Here is a 9,120-nt window from a genome sequence, read left to right on the forward strand (position 1 = left end):
CTAGAATCTGCCTGGTTTTAGGCAGAACCACAAAACTCCGACTACGATGGCAATGCGAGCACAAACGAGTAGCAAGGATGAAGCATTTGGGATATTAGAGATATCGGAAACGGTTATATAGGGACAACTGTATCATCAAGGCTCCCTATCCCCGACGGTTTCTGGGTCGTGTGGGAAGGACCCCCTATCACCCACACTCACTTGGCGACGGTTCCAAATGTCGTCGCGGAAAGGGGTAAAAAAACCGTTTGTTTAGGACCGACGCGCACCAGTGCGTCCTCGGGCATCTCAAGTATAAGAAAGTCTGTCAAGATAGTAACATTTGCAAGAACAACGGGCACATCCTCACAAATACCGATAGGTATCTGTCGGTGCAACAAACCATGGGTCTGTTGCCCAACTGTGCACAGGCACAAGGTCAAGATTGAAGCACCAGATCAAGACAGAGATCGAAGAACCAAGAGACTTGAAGAACCAACATGCAACTCAGAGAGATCGAGATCGAGCCAAAGGAACAGGAAATCGGAAAGAGAAGGGCCTCCCTTGCTTGGCAGGCGAGCCCGGCAAGGGGCAAGGCCACCACTCGAAGCAAGCAACCAAGACTCCCCGGCAAAGCCTGCTAGGGCTCACGGGGGCTGAACCACCCCGCCAACCACTCAAGCACGACCCACATCTTCAATCAGTGCGGTGTCAAGCCGAAAGATGATTAAGTGGCAGCCATTTGCCACACGGCAGCCATCTCCTACAGAAGAAACTCACAGATGACACCCGTCCTGCGACGTGTTAAGAGAACAGATGCAGAGCTGGCGAGATAGCCCGACAGGCCTTGCCGGGACAGCCAATGATGTGACACTAAGCACTGCATTTAATGCACCCTGTCAACCCGCAGAGTTAGGTGTGATAGCACTGTTTGCTATCATATCAGTGGATAATGACCACTTCGCCACTGTGGCGACCCGTTAATCTATAAAAGGAGGCCCATGGCACTCGTAGGAGGGGTTAGAGGGTTAGAAACTTGACAAGCCCCAGCCACTACATGCGCGTAGTCGCTGCAGCCCCGAGGCAGCCCTTGCCGGGCAAGTGTACTACGCACCACCACATTCATTCCATCATCAATCCACCAAAGCAGGAGTAGGGTCTTACGCCTCGCGGCGGCCCGAACCTAGGTAAATTGCTCGTGTGCTTTCTGCAGTGCTGCCGTGCGCTGATCTGCTCTTTATGCAACGCGACGTCCCCCTGCTGAACCAGCAAGGGGCCACCCGGTCCCATAGGTGGCCGCGGTTATCCCGCGACATCTTTGGCGCGCCAGGTAGGGGGTTCGCTTGCACGAACCTGAAAGCGTGCGTAGCGCGTCATCTTCATCGTCATCTTTGACGACGCCATCGACCATGGTGCCCAAGAAGAAGAAGTGCGGCCCTTCAGCCTAGCCATCCACCTCGAAGGCTCCGCCGCCCGCAGCCTCTAACGCTGCGGGGGATGCGGAGATGAGCGAGGATGTGAGCGCTGCTGGGGGCGTGGTTGGAGCGGGTGGCTCCATTACCACTCCCCCCGTGGCCGACATGGGGGCTGGAGACGTCGGTGGAGAACAACATCAGCAGCGTCTCGACGGCTAAGGGAGTCCTGGATTAGGGGGTCCTCGGGCGTCCGGCCTATGTGACGTGGGCCGAACTGATGGGCCGTGAAGATACAAGACAGAAGACTCTCTCCCGTGTCCGGATAGGACTCTCCTTTGCGTGGATGGCAAGCTTGGCGTTCCGGATATAAACATTCCTTTCTCTGTAACTGACTTTGTACAACCCTAGTCCCCTCCGGTGTCTATATAAATCGGAGGGTTTAGTCCGTAGGGGCAATCACAATCATACAGGCTAGACTTCTAGGGTTTAGCCATTACGATCTCGTGGTAGATCAACTCTTGTAACCCCCATATTCATCAAGATCAATCAAGTAGGAAGTAGGGTATTACCTCCATCGAGAGGGCCTGAACCTGGGTAAACATCGTGTCCCCTGTCTCCTGTTACCATCGACCTTAGACGCACAGTTCGGGACCCCCTACCCGAGATCCGCCGGTTTTGACACCGACATTGGTGCTTTCATTGAGAGTTCCACCGTGACGTCGAAAACAGGATCGATGGCTCGCCTTGTCATCAAGGACATCATCATCTCCGGAGGAGCCCTGGCCTCAGGCCAAACCCTCCGGTTAGGCGACTTTATCATGATCGCCCGTTCGGCTGTTAAGCCGACGGTGACCTCTCAGGTCATTAAAAATCGCCTCCGTGTTGACTCCGAATACTCCAAACGGATGGATTCGGCGGAGTTGTCATCTTTAAATGGACTCCTGGATCGCATCGCCGCTATGGGGTTCGCTACAGACTATGTTTAGATTGGGCTTAAACCCGACCAGAGACAAATTAAATCTCCGCCGATCACCCATCAGATAACGGTCGTAGAGGAGCAAAACAACCACTGTTCCCTTATGTTGAAGACGAACTATATACGGATATCCGAGTTTGAATAGCCGGATACCTGTCTGTGGAACGACACTCCTAGCCCTCCGAACCTAGAGTCGGACGTTGGCCCAAAAAATCAGTTTACATCCCGGAGCCCGAACTATCAAGCTCAGAAATTCTTCAAACTTCGACTCCAAACTGGGTCAGGGTTCGGATTTAAAGCCACCCACCCACCACAAGCAGTATTCGCCAAGTAATTTCGGTCATCCGGATATATGCGACCTCACGTGCATACGACAGCAGTCTCAAGAAACAGTCCATCACTTTTGGGCCAGGTTCCTCCTTGTCAAAGACAAGATTAAAGATTGCCGCGACGAGGACGCGATTTTAGTATTCTGCAATAATTGCACGGATGAAGGAATCCTCAACGCCATCAACCGCTGTCGCGTATTACACTTCGCCGACTTGGCAACTATAGTACAAAAGTACTGCGCAATGGAAAGCGCCTGGAAAACTCAGGTGGCTCGCTGGGAACCCCTGGTTTCTGCTCACGCCCCCTGGCGAGCAAAAAGGATGTACCCTCGCGGGGCACCCGACCACATAGTGAAGAAAACTAAGCCCACTACGGCACGTGGAACCGTTCTGGAGGGATGGCTCGATAGGCCATGCAAAATACACACGACACCGGATACTGTACCAAGCACAGCCTTAGAGCATGTTGGATACTCCGGCAAGTGGCCAAGAGCGGCGAGGTTATCCTCACCAAAGAGCAACACCCCCCAGAGGGCGACGACCTTAGAGTATTAACGGTCTTCGAGACTTTCTCTTCAAATGATTGGCGCAAGAGAGCACTCCGCAACCTCGCCGAAGTCTGCCAAATCGCAGCAATAAACCCCTGGAACGACACGGCCATAACTTTCAATGCCAGTGACGCACCAAGACTCCGAACAGTCCGGGCACCAGCCGCCTTGGTCCTCAATCAAATTGTGGACGACTTTCGGCTCACTAAAGTGCTCATGAACGGCGGCAGTGGGCTAAACTTCATTTACGAGGACACACTCAATAAAATGTAAATAGACAGGAGCCGCATCGAGCAGAGTAATACGACCTTCCGAGGAATAATTCCCAGCCGGGAGGCGCGGTGCGCGGGGAAAATCACACTTGACGTGGTATTCGGCATGCCGGAGAACTACCGGTCTGAAGAAATAACCTTCCAAGTGGACCCTTTCAACAGTGGATATCATGCTGTGTTGGGGCGAGATGCGTTCACACGCTTTTAGGCCATACCTCACTACGGGTATATGAAGCTCAAGATGCCTGGGCCCAACGGTATTATCACTCTCGCCAGTGATCCGGACATAGCCCTTCGTGCCGAAAACAGAACCGCATCCCTGGCCCTCGAGGCACTGTCCGAGGCCCTCGCGGCCGAAGAGTTAACCGCACTACGCTCCACGGTGGACAGGGACAATGTAATCCTTGATAAATGCCCCAAATCCACCTCTTTGAAACCAGCAGACGAAATAGTGAAATTTCAGGTCCACCCAACGGACCCCAAGAACAGCCTCCATCGGGGCACAGGTGGACCCAGCAGTCGACGCCGCACTACGAGCGTTCCCACGCGAAAACTGGGACATATTCTCCTGGCACCCTTCTGATATGCCAGGGATCCCACGCAGGCTGGCCAAACACAGCCTCAATATATTGAAGGGATATAAACCGGTCAAGCAAACACTGCGGCGCTTTTCCGAACCCAAATGACAAGCTATGGGGGTGGAGCTAGCCAAGTTAATCGAGGCCGGATTCATTAGAGAAATAAACACCCGGACTAGATTGCAAGCCTCGTGATGGTGCCAAAGAAGGATAAATCCTGGCGCCTGTGCGTCGATTTCAAAGACCTCAACAAGGCCTGCCCTAAGGATCCCTTCCCCCTCCCCCGCATCAATCAGATCATCGGTGCTACCGCAGGACATGACTCACTGTGTTTCCTCGACGCATACTCTGGATACCATCCAATCAAAATGAAGGAGTCCGATCAAGCCGCAATGGCATTCATTACCCCATACGGGCCTTTCTGCTTCAACACTATGCCCTTTGGGCTCAAAAACGCCGGCGCCACCAACCAACGCATGATTCAAACATGCCTGGAGAAACAAATCGGCAAGATAGTTGAAGCATATGTGGATGACGTAGTCATCAAGACTAGGCACGTCGAGTCACTAATAGACGACCTGCGTCTCACATTTGACAACATCCATACATATGACATCAAGCTCAATCCGGAAAAGTGTGTTTTCCGCGTTCCCGCTGGAAAACTGCTGGGCTTCATCGTTTCCAATAGTGGAATTGAGGCATATCCAGCCAAAATCCGAGCTTTGTCGCAATTGACTATACCAACAGACCTTAAGCAGGTCCAAAAACTAGCCGGATGTGTGGCAGCTTTAAGCCGCTTTATCTCCAGATTAGGAGAAAAAGCATTGCCACTTTATTGCCTTGTCCGACGCATCGACCACTTCGAGTGGACGGATGCGGCAACGGCTGGACTGGAAAAATAAAGGCTCTTTTAGTGAGCAACCCAATCCTGGCTGCATCGAGCGTCGGCGAACCAATGTTATTATACATCTCTGCAACACACCAGGTGGTGAGCGCGGTGCTTGTCGTTGATCTAGAGGAGGACGGACATAAATTCCAAGTCCAGAAACCGGTATACTACGTATCCACTGTCCTCACACCATGAAAATCCCGGTACCCTCATTACCAAAAGATAGCATATGCGGTCCTCATGGCATCCCGGAAGCTACGACACTACTTCCAAGAGTGCTCGATCCCAGTGGCTTCCGAAGTACCACTCAATGACATAATAAACAACCGCGACGCTACAGGCCGAATTGGGCCATCGAGCTCGTGCCATTCGATATAACATACAGACCACGCCGGGCCATCAAATCCCAAGTATTGGCCGACTTCGTCGCCGAATGGACAGAGGCCGATCTCCCTAAAGAGTACGACACATATTCCAACTAGGTCATGTACTTCGATGGCTCTAAAATGCTGGCCGATTTAGGAGCGGGCGTCGCTTTATCGTCCCCCACTGGAGACACAGTCCAGTACGTACTCCAAATATTATACACAAACTCCAAAAATGCAGCCGAATATGAGGCCTTATTGCACGGTCTTCAGATGGCTACCTCCATGGGCATACAACGCTTCGAAGTGCGCGGGGATTCAAATCTCGCAATATCCCAAATAAATGGAGACTTTGATGCCAAAGATCCAAAGATGGCGGCCTATCGCAACGCTGTACTCGAAATATCAGCTCGGTTCGAGGGACTCAAGTTTCATCATGCGGCTCGGGAAAGCAATCAAGTGGCGGATGTCCTTGCTCGCATGGGCGCCAAGCATGACCCCGTCCCGCCTAACATCTTTTTGGAAAGGCTCTTCAAGCCATCCGTGGTATGGCAGGATGAGAGCGACAACACTAGTCCGGATCCGATTATACCCCCAGATTCTGAACGCTATACCGATATCATTGGGGGCTCAGCCACCGAAATAACACCATTGGCCCATATAATAATGGCAGTAAGTGCCCCATGGACCGAACCCTTCTTGTCCTACCTTAATAGGCGAGAGCTCCCTGAGTACCAGAATGAGGCTCGCTGCATTGTTCGACGCTCGAAAGCCTACAAGGTCCATGATGGAGAGCTCTCCAAGAAAAGTGCTACCGGAGTTCTTCAAAGATGTATCTCCGAAGAAGAGGGACGACAACTCCTGGCTGAAATCCATGCTGGTCTCGGCGGTCACCACGCCGCGGCTTGGGCCCTTGTAAGTAAGGCCTTACGTACAGGTTTCTTTTGGCTGACAACCCGAGCAGATGCACATGACTTGGTCCAACGTTGCGTCGGATGCCAGCTCTTTGCTAATCAAAGCCATATGCCGCCTACCGCTCTACAAACAATCCCCATTACTTGGCTTTTTGCAGCCTGGGGGCTTGATATGGTCGGACCCCTTAAAGGGGGAAGCCATAAGAAAAAATATCTGCTAGTCATGGTAGATAAATTCACAAAATGGATAGAGGCCAAACCAGTAAAAACGGCCGAATCCAGACCGGTAATAGACTTTATATACGTTGTCGTGCATCGTTATGGTGTCCCACATAGCATCATCACCGATAATGGCTCCAATTTCACAGCCGATGAAGTGAAATCCTGGTGCGCTAAATTGGGCATTAAGCTCGATTACGCCTCGGTCTATCACCCACAAACAAATGGTCAAGTCGAACGAGCTAATGGTCTTATTATGAGTGGCATTAAGCCCAGACTAGTGCGGTCGTTGAAAGAATCAGACAAGCACTGGGTTGAGGAGCTCGACTCCGTACTCTGGGGGCTACGGACCACGCCCAATCGCACTACCGGATACACACCATTCTTCATGGTGTACGGCGCAAAGGCCGTTTTGCCCTGCGACATCATTCATGACTCACCTCGAGTGCGAATGTACGAAAAGAGAGAGGCCGAGCTCGATTGGCAGGACAGTTTAGATGCCTTGGAGGAGGGTTGCAAAAGCCCGTTCTGCATTCTATGAACAACAGGCTCGCAGATACCAAAGCAGAGAAGTGCGGGCCAAGACTTATAATGTTGGTGAACTCGTTCTACGCCTGCCAGAAAAGAAAAAGGACAAACTCAAGCCCAAGTGGGAGGGTCCCTTCATCATAGATGAGGTTCTAATTGGAGGAGCGTACCGCCTACGTGATGCATCTGACAATCGCCTAGAGCCGAACCCGTGGAATGCCTTAAGACTCTGAAGATTCTACGCCTAGAGCCGTACTCTTTGTTCATTCTTCTTCTCCATTTGTTTCCATTTTTACTCTCTTTGCTTTTTTCTCTAGCTCTATAGCTCTTGTGCAGCCAAGCCGCACACCTATGATGTGCACATCCTTAAATGTATACAATCATAATACCTGGAGGCTTCTTTTACAGAAGCTTATTATTACTTTTCGAGCATCAAGCTCAGCACATATGTGTCCTCTTCCGCATATGTACCTTTTCTTCGCCATTATATGCATCGTTAAGACTTAAGTTTTTGGCAAGATGGGTTGCCTGGCTCCTGTGCTTATGCCCTACGATCCCGTTAGTTCGGCTAGGGCATAAAGGGAGCACCTCTGCGATTGTTACAGCCGGGTCATCCGGACGTGTACCTTAGACTGGGTGAAGCTGAAAGCTAGCGTTCTTAAGGGAATATTCGGTCGGCAAACTAAAGATGTTTTACACTTGTTACACTATGAACCCCCAGACCTTATGTATACTGTGATTTTTTCAATCACAGTTCGGACATGCATACTAACGCATGTCCGCCTAGGGAAAGGAACCCTTAACGGAACTATTCTCCCTGGAAGATGTTTCTTACAATCAACATGTAATATAACATAGCTTGCCGGATTCAACTTGTCTGTTCAAGCAACTATGACCCCTACGCCTGGTTTCCACGCGTACCCCGGTCTATATTACCGAGCAGGTATTCGGAAGCACCCCGCACCTTCGGGTCAAGAGGTCGAAGCGAAAAGGTCTGCCATGACAATTGTTGTACAATCCGGCTAGGGACAAATTCGTCAATTGAAGTACATAGTCACTTGGACTAAAACACTTCTTCCTCTATGCCATCCAACAGGCTATCTAGCTTACAATCCTGTTGGGAATACTTGGCGGCTATCTTTACCTGGTCATATACCAGACTAACTTGAACTTCTTTTCCATCTGACCCCAATGGTCTGACCCGGGCCATATGATTCGGATCAAGCTTGGTTTACCGTGTTTTTACCATAGCCCAGGCCTCTCGCGCGCCCTCTCGGCAGGCCGATATCTTCCATAATCGGAAGCACCGCCGAGCTCCTTGGAATAGCTTCACAAGCTCCTCCATACTTCCTGGAGGAGTGGCGGATGGCCACAAAGCTTTAGCAATGCTCCGCATTGCCTGCCGAGCTCGCTCGTGCAGTTGGGACAACTCTTGCAGCAAGTCGCCTTGAGAGCCGGACATTTCCTCTCCGGGACGGCCGGTCAGCATACCTACAAACATTAATATGTTATATCATTTCTTTGCTGAATTACACGAAGATAAGTTCAAAAGCATACTAAATATGCCGCCTCGTAGCCTCCTATCCTCCTTGACAGCGTCAGCTAGCTGGGCTCGCACATCTTTTAGCTCTTCGCCCAGCAGGGTATTGGAGTCCTGCAGCTTGTTCTTTTCATCCCTGACTCGTGTCAGCACATGTTCGCCTGCGGCCAGTTGCCTTTTGGCCTCTCGTTCGCCCGCCTGCGCGACTTTTAGTGCCCCTTCCAATTGATCTGCTGATCCTGTCATCGAAAACGCAAACAGATTAACATTACTGGTATATGATTACATTTTTCTGGATGGAAGCGAATATTACCAGGCGTTGCCTTCTTGGATTTCTCCAGTTCGGTGGTAACCGCAGCCAGCCGGGTCTGAAACTTTTCCAGCTCTTGGGACAACAGGCTATTCCTCTCCGTGAGTGCCTGATTATACGATGATCCTAAAATCAGTTGTACCAACTGCTTCAAGTCTCGGGCGCTACTGGTATATGATTACCAAATCTGTACTTACCCACATATCTTTTAAATGCTGGTCTGTGGCTCTGGTGAGCCCATCCCGAGCAGCTCGGATG

The sequence above is a fragment of the Triticum aestivum genome, chromosome 3D, assembly GCF_018294505.1.
Source record: "Triticum aestivum cultivar Chinese Spring chromosome 3D, IWGSC CS RefSeq v2.1, whole genome shotgun sequence".
Taxonomy (NCBI): Eukaryota; Viridiplantae; Streptophyta; class Magnoliopsida; order Poales; family Poaceae; genus Triticum; species Triticum aestivum.